The sequence below is a fragment of the Neovison vison genome, chromosome 8, assembly GCF_020171115.1.
Source record: "Neovison vison isolate M4711 chromosome 8, ASM_NN_V1, whole genome shotgun sequence".
Taxonomy (NCBI): domain Eukaryota; kingdom Metazoa; phylum Chordata; class Mammalia; order Carnivora; family Mustelidae; genus Neogale; species Neogale vison.
Genome location: NC_058098.1, coordinates 62,911,594 through 62,932,936, shown reverse-complemented (window position 1 = coordinate 62,932,936; position 21,343 = coordinate 62,911,594). Strand labels below are relative to the sequence as shown.

The 21,343-nt window shown below is 47.0% G+C and overlaps 1 protein-coding gene across 2 annotated transcripts in view; it reads right to left on the bottom strand.

The window, feature by feature from the left end:
* The window catches only part of NCK2 (NCK adaptor protein 2), a 149,149-nt gene extending 133,004 nt beyond the window's left edge, over nt 1–16,145 (bottom strand). Inside the window, exon 1 of one of the 2 annotated variants that reach the window (XM_044263778.1) lies at nt 15,989–16,145. The gene's annotated coding sequence lies outside the window, so the exon portion shown is untranslated. The remainder of the gene's footprint in view (nt 1–15,988) is intronic. The other variant, XM_044263774.1, reaches the window with a different exon arrangement.
* Nucleotides 16,146–21,343: the final 5,198 nt, after the last annotated feature.

Here is a 21,343-nt window from a genome sequence, read left to right as displayed (position 1 = left end):
CTCATGTATTTTAAAGAAAACCCAAGACCAGCCAACTGAGCAGAAATAGTGCCCTTAAATGTTTTCCAACAAACCTTGAGTCTTTGGGTTTCATTTCCAGTGATTCTTCTACACAAAACCTCCCCAAAATTGGATCAAAACAGAAATTTAGAAAAAAAGACAAGATTTCTTAAAAATAAGAAATCTGCTGGTCAAAAGAGAAATAGTAAATTATACACTGATCACAGAGGCGCGGATTTAAAAGGAAATCATGTTCAAAGAGGCCACTGTAAATGCTCGTGTCCCATAATGTTAATAAACAAATGCACTAATACAAACTGTATTTGTGTGAATGAGTACAACTGAATCTCTCTGGTCCATGTTGCTCTGGGGAGTGGAAGAGTATGCAAGCCTTCCACCCCCGACCCTCAAATCCTACCACTGCTGTATGGGGAGAGGAGGTATAAAAAGGAAAGCAAATGGGCTCCTGACCTTGACTCTGACCCTTTCTGCAACCAAAAGAAAGGTCAACCACTCTTCTCGCTCTGGAGAAAGATTCTCTAGAACCTCTGGTCAGTGGCTAGAGTAAAAAGGGCCCTCCCAAGGCCCTCTCCGACCCCAAGCCAGCTTCTGAGCCAACTCCCACCTGGGCTTGGACCTCTGCTCATATACACACCTGGAGCTCTATCGTAGTACCTGTGCAGGTGTGCAGGGCCACAGCAGCAGAATCTGGTCCTGTGTCTACAGCATGGGCTGAGCCCACTGCAGGACCTCCCTCCACACTAAATAAACTCCTCCTCCAACAGGAGAAGCCAGTTGGGGCCATCACCTTCCCCTGCAATCAGAGATCACCGCAGAGACACACAGCCATTGCACAGCCAAAGGCACTGGGCACCCAAGGAGACCATGGACATCTGCCGGCCATTATTATTTGCCCAAATTTGGATAGCGTCCACAGGCCACCCCCACCTTCACACAGTCCCTCGCGTGCTCTCATGGGCACACACACGACAACAGCATTTTTGGACAGGCCTGGACATTTGAGGCCTGCTCTCCTGCGGCCCAGACCCGCCCTACCCACAGGGTCCATGGTTATAACTGCATTCCTTGCCCACTGTGGAGCTCCGAGGGCATCACACGGAGGCAAGAATGACCCTGTGCTTACACAGGGAAGCACTTACGCTATCCAGAAGGGGTTAAAACCGTGGGGGTGATCAGGCCAGAGGCCCTTCACAGAAAAGCCACAGGACTAGATGCTACTGGCAGGAGAGAGGGTTCAAATGGTAATATAGAGCACCAGAACCACCTGGGCCACTGGTTCGACAGGAAGAATCCCAAACCAGTGCTTCCCAGGAGACTCAGGCAGTAGGGCCAAAGCTGGCCCCAGGAATCTGTGTGCCTAATACATAACCCAGGACCACATTCTAGAAGCAAGGTGGCTCCAGTCTTCCCTCCTCTGGAACAGCACCAAGGGCAGTGCTATACTGCCCCTGTGACCACTGAAAACCCTCCTCCCTCAGAGAGAATAAATAAATCTCCCATGCAGAATTTCAAATCACTCCCAGACATAACATGCTCCTCTTCAAGGATGCAGAATAGAACTCCTCCCTGTGTTAAGTGACTTCCTCCCCAAACTTGCTATATGGACAGAGGAAAAACCAGTTAACTTTATAGTGGGGAAGCCTGCAAACACTTCAGCCAGGTGATCAAGGTCCAGAACAACAGTGACGAGTCACATTGACAGTATGGATACCACTGAGACAAGGCACGGAAAATGGCATTTGACCTCATGCTCTCCCTCCCCAAAACCTGTAACTCCAGTCTAATCATAAGAAAAACATCAGACCAATCCCAGCTGAGGAACATTCCAAAGGACACCTGACTGGTATTTCTCAAAAGCATACAGGTCATCAAATCAAGGAGAGCCTGAGAAACTGTCACAGCCAAGAGGAACCTCAAGAGACATGACGACTAGTGTCATGTAGAATTCTGGGTGGGATCCAGAAAAAAGACATTAGGTAAGAGTCAAGAAAATCCAAATCAAGTACAGACTTTAATTAGCAATAAGGTACCAATACCATCTTTGGAATTTTTTTGTAAATCTAAAACTATTCTAAAATTAGGGCCACCTGGCTGGCTCAGTTGGAAGAGCATGTGTTTCTTAATATTGAGGCTGTGAGTTTGAGCCCCATGTTGCGTATAAGGTTTACTTAAGTTTTTTAAAACTTTAAAAAAATTATTAAAACTATTCCAAAGTTAAAGGTTTATTTAAAAATATATATGTACTATATATAAATGCACATATGCAAAGCATAACATGGACGACTTTCAAGAATTACAAACTGTACTTTGGACAAGTGGGTAAAAACTAGAACGAAAAAAAGGAGATAAATGTACCGAATTAGCTTAACACAATAAAATAAGGTTATTACATGGCTGAAACTCAGTACAATTTTTATGCTGTTCTTCAAATAGCATGCTATATGTACTTGAATATGTAAGGTAAGAGACTACATGAGTTTGTAAACAACAAAAAACTGCCTCCCTTGAATGAGATCCAGAACAAACTAATTGAACATACATTAAATTCTCTCCTTCTCAGGCCCCCAAGAGCCAGGAATCGATGTATTCCAACCAATCTTTAAAAGTGCATCACAATACTCATATCTCAAGTTTCGTTCTCGTTATTCTCAAATTAAGTTAATTTGAGCACTAAGCATTAATTACAGTGTATCACAAATTAATTACAGAATATCACAAAAACTACTTTACACTAATCCACATCATCAAAAGTGAAATGTAAACTGGTTCCGTATGAAATGGAAGACAAATCACTAATTATGATTTTAATTATTTGGCATGCCACCATTAAGCTATTTCTAGATGCTAACCAGAGAACAGAAACACGAAATTGGCCCACCTTTAGAAATTAGTTTCATATCAACACGCTGTCAAATGGCACAATGATTTGGGTACCAGATAAAGCAGAAGTCAACAATCTGAAACTCTGCATTTAAAATATTCAAAAAGAACATCTATAATGAAGTAAGAAAGAACTTAAGTTTCAAAGGAGACACACTTCAAACCAGACTACCAGTAGCATACAAAAGAAGACTGGGAGATGTCTGGACAGGAGTGGTTTATAATACTCCTTACTAACCCAAGTGAAGTAATAATCTGACTAAATAAATCTTTTCTGGATTAAAATGTAATGGCACAATGCATTTATGCCATTACCAATTTAAAAAATGAGTCAGGAAGTATTAGTGTAATACCCCATGCCAGCCTTCCCTTAAAAGCACCAAAAAGTAGCCTTACCAGTTTTTTGTTTAGTTTTGTTTGTTCTTTAAAGATTTTACTTACTTATTTGACAGAGAGACACAGCGAAAGAGAAAACACAAGTAGGGGGAGTGGGAGAGGGAGAAGCAGGGAGCTCCCCACTGAGCAGGGAGCCCAATGCGGGGCTCGATTTCAGGATCCTTGGATCATGACCTGAGCTGTAGGCAGAGGCTTAACGACTGAGCCACCCAGGCGCCCGGCCTTACCGCTTTTTAAGATCTAAAAGTCTCAGGCAAATAAACAACATATAAGTAGAGTTCACATTCTCTGAAAATTAGGGACTAGCTGACCCCCCAAATCAAGTGTTCATCCTAAGCAAAGGGGCAGCCTGAGCCTCCAACAGGCCCTGCAAGAACAATGCCCTTCCTGGGAAGCGGGAACGGCGTCGCAGCCCAGTGGCAGCGGTGACAGAGGTTGACAATTTGCAAGTGGGACCATGGCAAGGTCTCTGGGGCCGCATGCAGAGCGAAGAAGTTCTTGCAGATCTCAAAGAAAACATTATCCTTCCCTGGAACTGCAGGGAGGTCTACCTGGCCTTGGGGACTCCCCCGCATGCCTCCTTGTACCCACTACAAGATCCCACACATAGGGAACAGTCACTTCATAGGCTAGTGAGCTGGGCTGCGAGCTAAGTGGGAACCAGTGAGCCCAGCTTGCATCAGCTTCTAAGATCCCGGAGGGCCCGTTTTTGGGTCCCAAGCCCCAGGCACAGTGCCTCTCCCGTAGCTGGCACTCCAAAGCACGAGCTGTGTGACCATGCAGCTGGGCAAAATGGGGAAGGCGGTCCAGTCTGTAGGTCAGATCAGCATGAATAACGCAGCCTTTTCTACACTTGCGCACATGCCTTTGCCATCCTCAAACCCCATTCACCAAAAAGGAAGAGCAACAAAACTGACCATGGAACTCAGCTGGGCCCCCTTCCTTGGGAGAAACGTCTCTGAAAAGATGCGGTGCGGTTCAAATTTTTCAACAGGGAACAGTGGGCCCATACAAGGTTCAGGAGCACTATGGCCCTGTTTCACAGAGGACAAAACAGAGGTTGGGAGGTTATGGGTTTGCTGCACGACCTGAGCCAAATAAGCAGCAGGCGGAGAGGAGTCTACACCTCCACTCCTCAGAGGAAGCTGTGTTTTTGCAGTTCAAATCTTGACCAGCTGTTAATGAAGTTCAAGACCACACTGTGTATTCCAGCTCCTATTATAATTAAAAGTCAAGAAGTCACTACAGGAAGGACAACCTTTTATTTTCAGGGAGGAGATGTGCACACAAAGCCTGAAGGACAGCTGGGATCCGCAGCTCTGGATTCCAGCAGCTCACACACACCCCCGACCCAATGCACTGCTGAGAGTGTGGGCCTGGTAGGCTCCTCTGGGACACTCAAACAACAAGACCCCTGGTGGCCAGCCACTGTCCCGTGACCTGCGCTTTCCTCATTTACACAAGAGCTTATGACAACATTTGCCTCCCTCCACCCAGGCTAGAAGAATCCAATGATACCCAGCCTGGGCAAAGAACAATGAGATATGTTACACTGTTTTAGACCTCATACCAAAGAGTTACTATCAACTTTTCAGAGGCCCTTCTCAGTCCACGGAGGATGGGAGCATTTTGGAAAAGAAAAGACTGATCGTGCTCTGAACGATCTTCACCAACAGAAATTCAAAAACTCACAAAGTGCTGATTTTTTGTTTATCCCCATAACTGCACAGGAAGAAAGAAGAAGCAACAAAGTAAAAGTAGAAAGGAAGAGCAGTACAACAGGAAGTGATTTATACAAAACAGATCTAGATAAAGCCAAGGAAATTTCTAATTGAGAGCCCTCTTAATTCCTGGGCTTATCGGACTTGGTCAAGTGGGAGTTTAAGTCTTAAAAAAAAAAAAAAAAGTGTGGACATCAACGTCATATTCCAGGCTGGCTAATAGGCAGCTCTGCCACTAACCCAGACAGAGACTAACAGCCAAATTATAATTTTCTCTTTCCGTTTCCCTGGATAAGGTCTAATTTGTGGTATTTTCACTCGCTCTCCCCTGAAGAGTTTATTTTTTCAAAGCTATACAAAGGCAGGAGTTAAACACTTGAAAGCTAACAGATGTGACCCACTCAAAGATTATCAGGTTGAACCCAGAATCTTACGAAGTTTAGTAATAACAACAACAAAAACCTTTTTTCGTATGGACAGTCACCAGTTGAAAGGATTCTCAGCTACGCAAAAAGATTTTGAGTGGACCAACCTCTGAAAACGGATTACTTAGTAACAGCAATTGCGGGGGCCACCTGGGTGGCTCAGTTAGTTAAGCAGCTGACTCTTAGTTTCCGCTCGCGTCATGATCTCAGGATCCTGAGGTCAAGCCCACCCTTGGGCTCTGTGCTCAGCAGGGAGTCTGCTTGAGATTCTCTCCCTCTGCCCCTTCCCTTCCCACCACCACCCCTCCACTTGCTCACTTGCTTTCTCTCTCTTCCTCAAATAAATAAATGCAATTGAGAAGGGACCCCATTACTTCCTTGTAAGTGGACATTCTAAGGGGAGCATGTTTTTATCACAGTTCAGCCAGATTTCAAGATTTTCCCACAAATCAACATTATATACTTATATGGTCCAAATATGTAGTAGAAGCAGAAAATTTGAAAAAGCAGTGTATGCCATATTTTACCACAAATGGTGTTACAGATAAACTGTGGTTAAGTGCCTTATAGTCAAGTAGGTTTCTCCTTTATATAACTGTTAAGATGTATAAATAGTGTCTAACTCTCTAAATAGATATTTTTCGTGTTTATAAAAATGGGTGAAAAAAAATGATCGCCATATGGGCAACTGTGTGAAAAAATACAAGTGCCATTAATTTCAGGGTTTAAGTAGAGAAGCATTCACTGACATCAAGGTTGCTTAAATACCAAAATTCTGGCCGGGTTCATTTTCAGTGATGGGGGCTGTCCTGTTGGTTATAGGACGATTGGCCTCTGGCACTTAAGACACTAGGAGCACTGCCCAGTCAAGATAACTCAAAATGTCTCCAGACGCTGCAAAATGTCTACACAGGCACAATCACCCCCAGTTGAGAACCACTCATCTATATATGGGACTGGAGGTTCAAATCTCAAGGAAGTTTTTTAAAATACTAACAATTTTTAAAAAAAGGATTTCTGTATTTGTAAAAGGGAATGGCTTTCATTTCTTAATCCACACCTAATAGCCAGTAAGATCCAAAAATGGATGGGAATTTACACGTACTAATGTGCATGACGTTGAAGACTTATCTTCTTCCTCCAACATGTAACCCCCACCAGCCTGACACACAGAGGAAAAGAGGATCTGCCTCTCTCTTTTGGCAGGTGGAATCCGCTTTCCTGACCAGAGCTGAGAGCAGGGCACAGCCAAGTTTAAGCAGCGATGCAGTCAGCACTGGAGGCTTCCTCTGTGACACATCAAGTGAGCCCTGGTTCCACCCAGGCATGCTCCAAAGTGGAAATTACGACAGCCCAGTGTGTGTGATCCCCACTCCCCTTTCTCTTTTTTAGAGGATAATGGCAAAGTGTGTTTACAGTCACCACTGGGTCTTATCTTCTGAACCATATAAAACAGACCGACTAAGAAAAGTAGGGGAAGGCACTAAAGCAGGACAGATGGCTTAATAAAGGGGTAGCAGGGACAGCTTCGAACTACAACCTAGGGATGGCCCAGGAAGGCTATACCGGAAGCACATAAAGGAAAAAACTATCCAAGAGCAGGTACTGGAGACAGATGGAAAACAGACTTGAAGATAAACGGTCGGGATGGTGGTGTACATTAAGTAAAAGTCACATGCAAAGATGAAACACGGAGTGGAAAACCAGGAAAATGGAAAGAAAAATCTGTTTTTCCGTCTTGCCTGATTCTGTTCCTCAATAGGTTTTTTTTTAAGTGGTTTGATGAAAATTCACTATTCGCCTGTATCAAATTTCCTGAAACTGTCTCTAAAATAACTCCCTGAATCCCTTGTTATTTCTTGATCTCTTAAAAATTCTCAAGCAGTTTGCAGTTTTTATGTTAACGTCCCCAAGCTGGCTTCTGTCACTCAGAGCAGTAAAAGGGCTGTTTATCACCGATCCAGACCTCTCCCAGCCACCCCCCCAACACCAACAGACTTGCAAACAGGGAAACAAGCTTTTAAAGTCACTGTCCTTAAAATGGACATACGAGAACGGAAAAGAGCAACTGCTCTTTCTTCTCTTCTGCAGCCCGACTCCTGAGTGACATAATTAAACTATTTGTTGACTTGCAGACATCCTTAAATATTCAGCCAAAATTCTTGAGATATTAAACTGAGGCACATTCTCCAAGGAAAATCAATGTCGACACTGATGGGCTTTGTCTGGTAAGACAGCCACTGGCACTTTCTAGGCATCTCAGTGTGACCTCAGCTTCTTGGAACAGTTATTAGCTGGCCACCCCCACCGCTGCTGCGAGAATTATTATGCTTAAGTAAAGCAATCTTTGCCGCTACTCCTCCTGGAACATGCTACATACAGAGCTGGCCGCAGAAGAACAGCTTGACTGCAAATCCAAGCCTGTGAATTCAGAGGAGCTGCCCAAGGTGTAGTCCTTCTGAAACCACTGTGTTCCCAAGTCTTGGTACAGACACACAGACACCTCCCCAACAGAGACACCAGACTCTTTATTCCACGTGAGGGCTACCCGCTCTGGGAAAAGGCTAGCCAACGCTCTGACAGCCTCTAAGGGTCTCCCCAAAATGTAAGGTTAGATTAAGGACGGTCTGGCTTGGAATGGCGACCAATGTCAACACCCCCATCAGAAGAATTCTTCAAGACACAGACATCATCAAAGCACCAAAGCAATGCGTTTGGTGTGTTGGGCTCCAGGCCCCAAGCCCCTCCCTCCCTACCTTCTCTTTACTACACAGGAACTCATTAAGACACAGCTGCAACTGACAAGGGCCTCCCAAAAGGCATCCCAAGGAAACAGGGGCTCAGGAGCTACGTGGAAGAGCAAGAGAATCCCCAGTCCTCTCTCCACAGTCCCCATGGTGATGGACATTGGGTGGGAACCCACCATACAGACACATACGAAGGGGCCTCGTGCGCAGATCTGCCCAACAGTGCTAGAGGCAGGCTTGCGGGTCACTCTCAAATTACTGTTGATTTTCTGTAGTAATGCTGTTACTACTCAACATGGAAACCTCCTCACTCAGTGGTGCCCTACTGCAAATCCCTCAGTGCCACTTCTCAGTGTGTGGTGCCTATCCCAACATAGGTCACCTGAAAACTCAGCAGAAGAGGGCATCCTCACTCCAGACCTTTGCATCAGACCCTCTGTGGTGGTTCCAACCATCCGAGTTTTAAGGCAAGCCCTCCAGCGATGCTGATGTCCATCTCAGAACTGGCAAGTTTAACCATCGGAGGAGCACCGACCTCAGGGATACAGCAAGGAAGGACCGAGAGGAGAAGCAAGGCCAAGGGTGCTCAGTCATGCTCCCCTGTGACCCCGCAGAGCTAGCCTTCCATGGCCAGGTGAGCGGCTCTAACTCTTTGTTCCGTCCTTCCCAAGCTCAGGCCTTCCTCCACTGCTTGGCTGATCAAAGACGTTCCAGAATGAACCAATATCCAAGCTCCACTCTTTATCAATGGTTTTCCATCAAAGTTTCTCAAATATTATACCTAATAAAAGTCTATAGTTCTGTTTACATATTTTCAGATACATCTCAATGAAAAGATGGGTAGCCTAGCTTCGAGGTTGAAAGCAGAGACCCTGAAATCAGGTGGTCTGAGTCTGAGTTCCAGACCTGCCGCTTTCTGGCTGTGGACACTCAGGCAAGGTAACCTGCTCTTTCCCTGTACCCCGATCTAGAAGGACAAAAAACACTTAATTTTTGAGAGGATTCACTGAGTTATTACTTTGTATGAAGTACTTAGAACAGTAATTACAATGTGCGATTGTGTGTATGTGTTCATAGATAAACTAATCACTAAAGAAAATAAAATTTTCGCTTTAGTACTTATAAATCAAGTACTTCACATCCATCAGAATTAGGTTGAATCCTAATACCCAAAAGTTACTTTACATTGGTAATTTAGCCTCTAGAATCCAAAACACATTTTAAAATCTTTGTAAAATGTACCAAGTATTTTAATTACATGTAATCGAATCTGACTTTAGCCTCTAAAATTGAGTGCACGAGATCTTACATTATTCCCTGTAACTACATGACTACACCTTTCCCACTCGGGAGTAATAATAATTGCTGTTACTATTATTCGAAATTGTTTCCACTCTGTCTTTTTAGCTTTCTCAACTTTGGAATGTACAGAATAAATGAAATGGAATCATCAGAATTAGATCCACCTGCACTCTGCAATATGGTGGCCACCAGCCTCACTGGGCTCTTGGCCGCTCCAGGGCAAGAAGGAACATGATGGGCCATTAGTGCAGAACACGGCCAATTGCAGAGACTGCACACAAAGAAGACGATGTACATTATCTCACTAATAAGACTTTCCATCAATTACACGTAGAAATAAAAATATTTTAGAGCTCTTGGGTAAAATAATAAATCTTACAAAAACTAGTTTTATTTGTTGGGCTTCAAATTTTCAATGTGGCTACGTTGAAAATTATGTCTATGGCTCACAACTGTGGCCTACAGCAGATTTCAACAGAACAGCACTGTTCTTGACAATCACTTCAAAGGGCATCTGCGGGGAAACAGGTCACATGAAAGCAGACACACAGGACGTGCTGCACCCATTCTCTCCTCCCTCAGGGGCGTGCATGGTTCGGAGGTGCAGGCTTGCAGCTATGCGGTGATGCCACTAGTGTAAGGGGTAACACTGAATCAAGCCCAGTGGACACAAGTCTTTGAAACGAAGGTGATTATAAACTTTGGTCTTGTTACCGCCATTAGCAAAGTGCCATTCAGTGTCCAGACACGGATGACTATAGTGGCTCAGGGTACAGGGCAGAGGCGGGGGGGGCGGGAGGGGTAAATTTAGAAGCTGGGGGGAAACACGAAGAGAGCCCAGGTGTGCAGACCCATGCATGCCACACAGAGGACTTGGGACAGTGGTCTGATGTGGACCAGGGCCAGTCTGGAATCAGTGCGGTGAGCCGGACGGATCGGCAAGAGTGGTCAAAAGGGACTCTGACAGTCCATGCACAAGAGGAAATCAAAAGTACAGCAGGACTCAGAGGCAGAAGAGCTTCCGGTGGGAAGATCACTAAGTCTGGGGATGGGGGGAGGTATTCAGGGATGACTGAGTGAGTCACTGATGGAGCTCTTAACTGAGAAGGCCCGCAAGTCAAGAGACAGTGACATGCAGACATCTGCTTGTGAAACTCAGAGTTTTAGGTGGGCACGATCGGTAAGAAGCTGGATAATTCACGTGAATGACGGACTAAGTGAATATACCGATGAACATACCGATCTGGAGCAGGAGAGCTGTCTGCCACACAGACCTCCCTTTGCCTTCTGCCATCATCCTGCACAACCCAAACTGACCTGAGCCAGAAGCGGGCATACAGCGCTCAGGCTGTACCTGAGCAAACTCGGGCCTGCACCAGCACCGAAGGGACCCCTGCTGACACCTGGAGGCTGCAGGGTCACAGCAACGGAGGCCCAGAGGGGATGACCTTGCCCTCCCACTTTGCTCTCTTCACCCAGGGCCAAGAAGCGCTTTCACGGCCATACAAACCCAGTGCTTTCCCTAGATCTGATATTTTCTCACAATCCTGATCCCAAAAAAACCTACCTCCACTGAGGGGAAGCATCCATAACTGCATTAGGTCAGCACTGCTCTCTCCCCTTAATCATCCCACCTAAAATCTGACCAGCATCTGGAAGCCCGGTGCCAAGGATCCTTCCCTATGCTGAGGGTGTGGGGCTAGGAATGAGCCGCCATCCCCTCCTTACCTCTGCTCTGTAACCACCCCTGGCAGGGGTCCTCAAATACCCAGATTCCAGATCTGGGTGAAGGAAGCAAGAGGACTTCCCAAGATGATCAGTCTCGTTTCCCAACACAGAGTTACACACTGGTATGAACTGACTTGTCCCCGCCCCCTCCAGTACGTTGAAGCTCTAAGCCACAGTGTGACTGCATTTGGAGACAGAGCCTATGAGGAAGTAATTAAGATTTAGTGAGGCCATATGGGTGGGGCCCTAATCCCACAAGACTAGTGACTTTGTAAGAGGAAACGCCACCAGAGACTCTCTCCAGGCAGAAAAGAGAGGACACACAAGGACAAAGCAAGAATGTGCCCTTCTACAAGCCAAGACGAGAGGCTCACCAAGAACTGAATCAGCCGGCCTTTGATCTTGGCCTTCCCAGCTTCCAGAAGGATGAGAAACAAATTTCTGTTTGGCACCCGGCCTGTGCGGTTCTGTTTCTGTATCCAGAGCACACGGTGAGGAAGAACAAGCACCCTTCCACTTGCAGGCACTGTCTAGGGTGATGCTGGCTCCCAGCACCGAAGCAAAGACAAAAGTTTCACTCGAACTGCTCACTGACACAGTCTCCCCGAAACGGCTCACCTTCAGAGAGTCAATGCACACGGAGATCCTGGTCGCACCTGCGACGTGACAAAGGCATCCACGCAAAGTCTGTGCACTCCGCTTCCCAGCGGGACGAGCTAGCATATCATAACCTTACAAAAACAGCTCCCCAGCACCCTTCTGGGGTTCCCCACCTGCCCTCTGCTTAGCCACAGGGCTAAGGGCACAGGGCTCCGAAGGGAAGCACTTACCACCCTCGAGTTCAAGTCCTGTCCTCCCTGCTGTTGTCCCTGAGCTCTAGACTCCTCACGGAGAAAGAAGGACCAGAGCCCATTTTACCATGTTATTTCAAATATGAAACAGGATGGCATGTGTGGAACGCCATTTGTAAACCCTTAATTAGCATGTCAGTATTAACACCGATTACTTTTATCTGCCTACGGCACTTCCGATCTTCATGAGCCACTGACCAGCACAACTACCAAGAGGAAACTGCAATATTTAAGTTTGGAATGTGCTGGAAGCTTCTTCTCTTAAAAAAGTGAAAAATACAAAGGGGAGGAAGAAGTAAGGTGGAGCTAACAAACTCAGTGACCCAGCCAGGCAACAAAGGCTTTGCCCCGAGCTGCCAGTTCAGGCTGGCATGCACAATCCACTGAAAAGCTTATGTACGAAGCCAAACCTACAGGTGGTTATGCAACCGGGTTTGTTTCTTGTTTTGCTTTTTGTTTGTTTTGTTGGGTTTGTTTTGTTTTGGCTTTTGGTTTAAGTTTAGCTGCAGGACTATAAGTGACTCTTCTGACCAAGATCTAACCAAATAGAGAGGCCACCAGACCAAATGCACCCATTGTCTGGACATCCTGGGGACAAAACCTTCCACGATGTCATAGGTTCTGAGCAGATGTACAAAGATCCTGGAGATCTTTCATTACTCACATCTCCGTGGGAACCTAGAGCCGCAATAACTCAACAGGCTCAGAACTCGGTATTCACGTGTTTAGTTAGTATTCGTTGGGAACCATGCGTATAAGGTATGAACACAAGAAATCATAGGACAAACTGTGATGTGTGTATATGTGTGGGGGGGAGTGGATATAACTTGCTAATGTTGATTACACCTTCAGAAATACATACTTTGAGATCTGTTCAAAGTAAAATGCAGGAAAAAAACAGTCTAAATTTTTAAAACTGTGTTACTAAAACGGCCTAAAGAACTAGGAAACTATTTTTACTTTAGTTGCATACTTTTGATAACCAGTTAAAGGCTGTCTTGACCTCTTTCTAAGTTGTCTGAACTCAAGCATTTAACAACATACATGATAGCGCTTTTTAACTTAGGCCCTTTGAAAACATGCCATGAAAGGTTTCCATCACTCATCTGAAGAAAGAGAAACCATTTGGAAGCACCATTTGCTATCCCTCTGGATGGGAAAACTAATTCCCTAAGCCTCTGGGGTGAGTCGTGGGGAGTTTCCAGTTCATTTGTGAAAAAAAGTTCAGCTTACTAGTTTTCCCAAACATTGCCCACTGCCCTCCCCTGCAGGTCCAGCAAGCAATTTTCAGCTCCTCAGCAAGCTGGCCTCCTTCTGAATGATGGAGAACCACGTTCACAAGCCCTCTCTGCCCCCAGCACACGCTGCAAGTCAGTCTGGGCCATTGGAAGCATGTGTATCCCAGAGAGCAACACAGCCTCATTTAGCCAGGGCAAATTAAGCTAATGCAAGTTATCAAGTAAAGGACTCCAGGTTATTCCAGGCAATCAGGAAGTCTTTAGGGTATTTCAAAAGGTTATCGAGTTTGTGCACATGCAAGGAAGATTTCCGGTGTATTTAATATGGATGATAATGCCTTTCTCAAATACTGTGTACATAAGATCTGCTGCCGGTTGGAAAACCTCAATAATCCCCCAATGCAAATGACAGGATAGGGTCACAGATTTCAGGGAAGGAGAGAAGTTAAGCATATAGCATGTAATAAAGCAAAACTCGAAGCCTGGAAACTGAGCACAGTTCTTAGAAATGCACCTTAAACAGCCCACCCATTTAAAAAGGGCCCATTTCAGGACGCCTGGCTGGCTGAGTCGGCGGAGTAGGGGACTTCTGATCTAGAGGTTCTGAGTTCCAGCCCCACATTGGGTAAAGAGATTACTTACAGATAGACTCTTTTAAAAATAAATAAATACATAAATACATAAATAAATAGGGGCCAGTTTCTCTACAAGTGGGCAGAGGCGGGTGATGGAGTGGTCGGTTCCACCGGTGCTGATATGCCACCCAGTTTGATCCTAAGTTCGGTGATCAACACTGTCATGTGTTTCGGTAGCAGCTGAGAAGCTCCGAGCCCAGGTGAGGCCTAGCGGAGAGGAAGGAGAGTCAAGCATCTTCTCCACAAGCTCCCCACCGCTTGAAGTTCTCAATGTCAGCCTCCAAGTAGCTGCAGCCAGAAGACCACAAACATCCGGCCTTTCTCTCCCATCAAAAGTACACCTCACCAACCTCAACAGGAGAAATAATTAAGGTAGGATTTTCCCTGGTCACTGGGAAACAGCTGGTCACTGCTTCACCAGCCTGGTTAACACCCATTTCTTGAAAAATCCCTGTTCCAAACACCTGCATCAACAGCCCCAGCTCCCAGTTAAGCCCATTTTCTCTCCATGCATTCACTACCAGCATTCCCCTTCTAGGTCTATAAACACCGCACATGCTGGAATCCTGTTAATTTACGCACCTATCGAGGAGCACCTGGTAAGGGCATTAAGAGAGTGTTCAGAAGCAAAGTTTAGATCTGTTTTGATAAGTTACAGTAGCCCTGGTTAATTTCATTTTCACTCATTTGAAGATTTGAAAAGCAGGGCTGCTAACAACGCAATGGTATGAAACACACCCGAATTACTCTCATTCCTACCCAAATCCCTTCCCAGAAGGCAGGAGAAGCCAGGGCTGGGCCTGAACCAGGAAGGGCCTCTCCTACCTGCAGGTCCTGGACTAAGTCAATGCCCACTGGCCTCTGGGGTACAGTTTCTGTTTGGGTAAATGGAAGGAGGCGGCCTGCAAGATTTGTAGGTTCCTGGGGCCCAGCGCTGGGGCTTGCTCATCCCATTATGCAGACACAAACTTGGCAGATATAGCCTTAAACCTGTTGGCAAAATAAACAAAACCAAATAAAGGGGAAACCGCCAACCGGAACTGTCTGAAGTGATAGAGGCCCACCATACACGTTCCTGCTTTGTCCCTGAAGCTGTTACAATTGCTAGTTAATGTCAGGTGCCGGCGGTTCATCAGTCAATGACACACACACACACACACACACACACACACACACCCGGCCCGCATCCTGCGCAGACCTTCCTCAGCGATCGTTATTGTCTACAAATTAAAGCGTTTTTGCAAATGAGATACCTCTACACAATGCCACGCTAACTGCGCTCACAAGGGAGTTACCTTCAGTGCCTTAAAAATCACACACCGAATTCTTCCAGAACCACTCGGTGCTTAAATCGCCCTGAATAAACCGAGAGGGCAGAGCGATGTGAGAAACTTTTCTTTCAGGTGGCTGTGAGAGAGTCATGTAAATCTGGGACAGGACGCAGAGCCTGGAACCCATCACAAAGCGCCCCTCGCCCAGGCGAGGACCTCCTTTATGCGATGTGACAGCAAGCTTTGTGCGGGATCGTAAATAGTTGCCATAAACACAGTAAGTTCTCAGGGCCATGCTCGGCCTCCCGCGTCCCCGCGCCGTGGCCGGGCGAAGCGGGGCTATTCTTCCCGGAGACTCTCGCCACGGCGACCCCGGCCACCGAACGGTCCCACGCCGGCCCCCGCCTCGCTGCCCGCCGCTGCCGGCCCGCAGGCCGGACGCAGCCCCCCGCCTCCCCGCCCCACGCGCCGGGGGGTCCCTGGTCCCGGGAACGCGCCGCCCAGGCCCCCCGGCGTCCGCCCGCCGCCCTCGCCCCCGCCCCCCGCGCCGGCCCGGAGAAGGTGAAGGCGGGCGCCCGGAAGGCGGACGGGAAGGTGCGGAGCCAGGAGGTGCCCGGCAGTCGCGGCCGCGGGGGGCCAGGCCGCGGCGGGGCCCCAGGGCACCGGCGGAGAGCCGAGGGCACCGGCCCCCCGGCCTCTCCCCCGGCGCGCGCCAACTCCGCGGCGCGGCCCAAGTTCGCGGCCCCCTCCCCGAGCCCGCCCGCCGCGCTTACCTCGCCGTGGGCCGCCCACCGAGGCCGGAGGGCAGCGGCGCGGGTCCCGGGGCGGCGGCCGCTCAGCGCCCGCCCAGGCGCCGCTCTTTGTCTGCGCCGCTCCCTCCTCCCGCCGCTCGGGGGACGCTGCCGGCCCGGGCGGACCCCGCCGGCCCGGCCGCCGCGAGCCTCCCGCCGCCGAGCCCACCCCGCCGCCTGCCGCCCGCTCGGCCGCGCGGCTCCGGCCTGACGATCCCCGCGGCGGCGGCGGCGGCGGCGGCGACCCTCCCCCGGCGCGCTGCGCCCGCCTCCTCCGCGCGCTTCCTCCTCCCCCTCCTCCCGCCGCTCCTCCCCGGCCGCGCCGCGACACCGCCCAGGGGCCGGCCCTGGCCCGCGCGCGCGGCGGGGGCCCGACACCCACCTGGGGGCGCGCAGGCAGCGCGGGGGACTCGGCCTCGGCCGCGAGACTAGGCGCTCTGGAGCGGCGGGCGCGGCCGGCGCGCGGGGTCGGCGCGGACCGGGAGGAGAGGTTCCCGCTCCCCAAACTGCCGGCTCCGGGAGTGGGGCAGCGGTGGGGGTGAGCCAAACAGAGAGGAAATAAAGGCAGCAACTTCCAGCCTCGAGTGACTGCTGGGTGGCCTTTCCATCCTCTTTCTGTTTGATTTTCTTATCACGACGCTCTAGTTGTTTGGCGACCGGCCCCTCCCGGAAGCATTCCCACGGCACTCTCAGCAAAGCAGGCCTGTGGTCCATCAGAAAAGTGACTTACATAAAAATGTCACTTCCTTTCTGTAATTGCTTCTGGGCATTTTTATTTATTTGCCTTGTATCTATTTACTTTCCCAAACAAACACTTTGGTACTCCATCATTCCCGTCGGAAGCACTTAAGAGGAAGAGAGGGAACCCAGCACCCCCCACCCCCGTGCCCACTATCCCGCTCAAGCGTGCCCACCAGGCAGAACCATGGAAGGAGCTGCCACTGGTAGTGGGACTGGTCCAGTCACCTGGCCACACGTAGGGGGTTACCTGTAAACAAATAAGGAAGATTAAAACCCAAGAGGAAGGGGAAAGACAAGTTTTCCTAGAACATGCACAGGCATCCAGATGTCTGTTTTCCGGTCTCCTTCCCATCTGGCTTTCCAAAAGGAAATCCTACTATTCAAATGATTCTGATTTCCTGACAGAATAGCCTGGATCCATGTTTTTTGTTTGTTTTTTTTTTTAAATTTTTTTTTCCAATTTATTTATTTTCAGAAAAACAGTATTCATTAGCCTGGATCCATGTTAATGAGATTCTTTCTTAGGCTCCTGGCTTCTCATTATTATCAAGGCAATAATGATTTACCCAAGGTGACAAGGCTGTATCATCTGAATCATTCATCCCCTGCCTTGTTCCCAAAAGGAAGTACCCAAGTAGGGTAACTAGAACCAGTATTACTTTGAAGTCACAGTACAGTGTTTGACTTTCTGCTTTTTCGACCGTGGAACCCTGCACAGGTGTTTCTTAACCAATCTAAAATCTAACAAATGAAGAGATCATATTTACTTACTTCCTATGTCATTCCCTGGCACCTTTCCTCTCTATAGGGAGCACTCAGTAGGTGACCAGTTGGAAGTAGGTACAGTATACTGAGCAGCGATAGGTCCAAGATCAAGGAATCTGGATAGCTGGCTTCTCTCTGACCTTGGGAGAGAGGTACCTTGGTCATTCTTTTGTCTTATTAATAAGGAAAGCAGAATCATGATAAATGGTCTGGCCCAATTTTAAATTAGTTTACCCAAAATACATATAATAACATTGACCCAGTTTTTAACTTGTCTGCTTTGTAAACCATCACTGAATCATCATTCTTGAACTCCTCTTCCTTTTTCCTTTATTTACAAAGGTAAAGTCCCTGAGGACATTCTCTGTCTAAAACCCAGTGTCCCTTTCCTAATCTTTATCCTATGCAGTTTTCAGAAGGACATGGCATTTCTGCTATTACCTGAAATTCAGTCATCTTTTCACCTATATAACACGGCTACCTTTCTGACCTTTCCACATCTGTCCGTTACAGGACATGTTGTCCTTCCAGCTTCTAACAGTAATAGTCCCAAAGCCGAATTTGGCCCTTTGTTTTTATTCTGATACATGTCCTTTTTTTTTTTTTTTTAAGAGAGTTCTTTTTTTTTTTTTTTTTCTTTTCTTTTCTTTTTTGGTATGCTTCCAGTATGGATGGTCAGTGATTAACTCCCAGATCTGTAACCTTAGAGGGTTCCCCAACTTGTCTCTCTGGAGCTCATCAACTCTTCAATATCTCCAGGTTCAGAATGAAATTTATCTCCTTCCCAAAGTCTCAGGCTTGGCCAAGAATCCACCAGGCGTCTCAACTCTGGGAAAAACTTCACTGCAATTCCATTTCCTCCTTATCTCTCCCAAGGTCTCCCCAAGGGCAGTGAGAAGAGGGCACTAGGTGATCTTGGGATTCCTCTCCCTTCTAAATCTTCATGATTCTGAGTCCTGGTGATCTTGAAACAGCTCTTTGTATTTTCTTTTCCTTTTCCAGTGGTACCTTCCAAATTTTTACATTATTACTGATAACACTTACGAAGCTTCTTCTAGTTCTTCATATATAGATGTATAAAGATGATATGTATATATTATATATGATATATATAGATATATCATCTGTAACTCACACATGATAGTATTATCCTCATTATATACATGAAAAAATGGAAACTAAGTGAAGGAACTGGGGTCAGAACTGAACATACTGATTCTAAGATTCCTGTTTTTTCCAGGTACACCCATTACCTTCCAGCCAGCCTCCTGTCATTCACTTCCTCCCGTCTCCCAAATTTATGCTGGATATCAGTGTCGCTGAAGTCTTCCTAAAAATTGCATCTATCTTGCCTCGCCCCTGCTCAAAAAAAAGCCACGGCTCCGCGTTGCCCACCACAGTTTCTCAAAAGTTCTCTGACAGCAGAAGCCTTGAGAATCTGCTCCTGAGAAAACTGAGGAACTGAGCCCTAAGAGGCCTATAATCATTTCCCCAGGGCTATCTTAATAAATTACCTGAAACTGTATGGCTTAAAACACAGTTTATTCTCTCAGACTTCTGCAGGCCAGAGTCTGAAATCAAGGTGTGAGCATGCTCTCTCAGAAGGCTATAGGGGGAGACTCCTTCCCTGCCTCTTCCAGCTTCTGGTGGCTCCAGACATGCCCTGACTTGTGGAAACATCACTCCAATCTCTGCTTCTGTCTTCCCATGGCCTGACCTCCTGTGTGTTCTGGCCCCTTCTCTCTTGTCATTGATTTAGTACGCCACCCCCACCCCCCCATTCTAGGATGATCCGATCTTGAGATCCTTACTTATAACTACAAACCCCTTTTTCCAAATAAGATCACATTCAGTTTCCACATGAACATAGCTTGGGGGCCACCATTCAACATGGGAGAGACATTTCTTTCCAGCTGTTGTTTTGTCTGAAAATGTATGTCTCTGCATTCTGCTATATAGAATGCCCAGTTTGTTTTACTATTGAAATGTCTCTAATAATGAAATATTGAAAGTGAAAAAGTATAAATCTGGGGCACCTGGGTGGCTCAGTTGGTTAAGCATCTAACTCTTGATTTCAACTCAGGTGATGATCTCAAGGTTGGGAGATCAAGCCCTGCCATGTTAAGATTCTCTCTCTCCCTTCCTCTCTTACGCTATAATAAAAAGAAAAAGGATAAGCCCTTCCCCCAAAATCAATTCAGCGTTAAATCCTAAGACTTATCTTTCAAAGCCTTCTCAAACTTAGTCCTACCACAGCAATCTCATTGTTGACTCTGTTCCAATTTACTCCAGTAAACTTACTCCAGTGACTCTGCTCCTCATTCTGCGTCCCACATAGTCACACCGATTTCTGCCTCAACAGTGCAGACACAGGAAGGAACTCCTCCTCCCCCTCCTCTTCCTTCAGAGTTCCATTCAGAGCCTCCTCATTGGACTCATGGGAAACCCAAGGTAAGGTTGAGGGTGTTGGGTCAGACTTCAGAGGCCCACAGCCTGCTACAAGCCCATGATTTGAGATCATTTAACCTCTCTGGGTCTCAAATAGAAGTAATGCTACTCTTACAAAAAACTGAGAATAAGTGAGGTAATTTAAACAGTTCTCAATTGTGTGTTTGGCACACGGCAAACATTTGTATCAGCTTTTCTATGACCTTCTATCTTAACATCCAGTTTAATTAAACATATCTGGTATATTTCTATTTGTAAGGTATTATGAGAGAGAATTCAGGAGAAATGAGGATAAATTGAGATTTTAATCTCAGAGGAAGGATAAGACCAGGACACAAATAACTCTAATATAAAACTAAAATATGAAAAGCAGCAAGGAAAATGTGTCCTGGGAGTCAGAGGAATCTTTGGATTTTATGAAAGATGGTGGCATTGGGAGTGGACCTTGAGAGACCTTGGCCACCCTCTAGCCTGCCCCCTTCCTCGTTTTAGGGAGGCCCCCCCGGCTGACCTTGGGGGAAGCAGAGTGGGCTTCTCCATCCATTTATTCTCCCTGTGAGAAAAATCGTCTGGGATTGACTGATAGAAACTTCTCACTCAGGACTTTGAAACTGGAGAGTGTGGCAGAAAAGAAGAAAACAAGATTCAGTTGGCTTTTATGGGAAGGGTCCCAGAACTTCCTTACAGAGATGTTAACCCGCTCGGTCCCGGCCCCTTATCAGAGCTCCTCCAGCCCCACTGCAAACTACTTGATATCCTTCCCATAAATCCCTGTTCTGCTTAAGGTAACCAGAGGCACTTCGCCTTCCAGCTACCCAAACCCCTGAATGACACAAACTATAGGATTTTGAAGTTAGAGACAGGGAGGAAATTCCTGGTGCAGGGAACTTAGAACCCTGAGCATAGGGGGAATATGGGAGGTTTCCATAGGAACAGGAAATGCCACCAGTTGCCTCCGTGGAGCAGAGGACACCAGCAAGGATCTAGAGGAGATCAGACCAAGGAAATATGGTAGTTAAGAATCACCGGGCTTGGTGGCAGGATAACTCATTAGGCGTGCCTACCAAGGAACACCTGGAGGTAGGAAGAGAGGTGATGCGTTGCAGTACTCAAGAGACCTAAAAGGTCTACTACTACTCAAAGGCAACAGAGGACAGTGAGCTTTAGTGAGGAGACCTAAAAAGAGACCTTTATGAACTCCCTGTAAGAATGTCAAAACAAATACTGTGGACTTGCAGATTTCACTATTTCATTTTACCTACATTAGTGGAGAGGGATTCGGCAGAAACATGAGTCTGGAAATGGCATGGTGATTTCTTACCCAAACTCCTAAGTACCTTCTCATTACTTCTTCATATTCGAGAGGGGACTGGCTAGAAACCC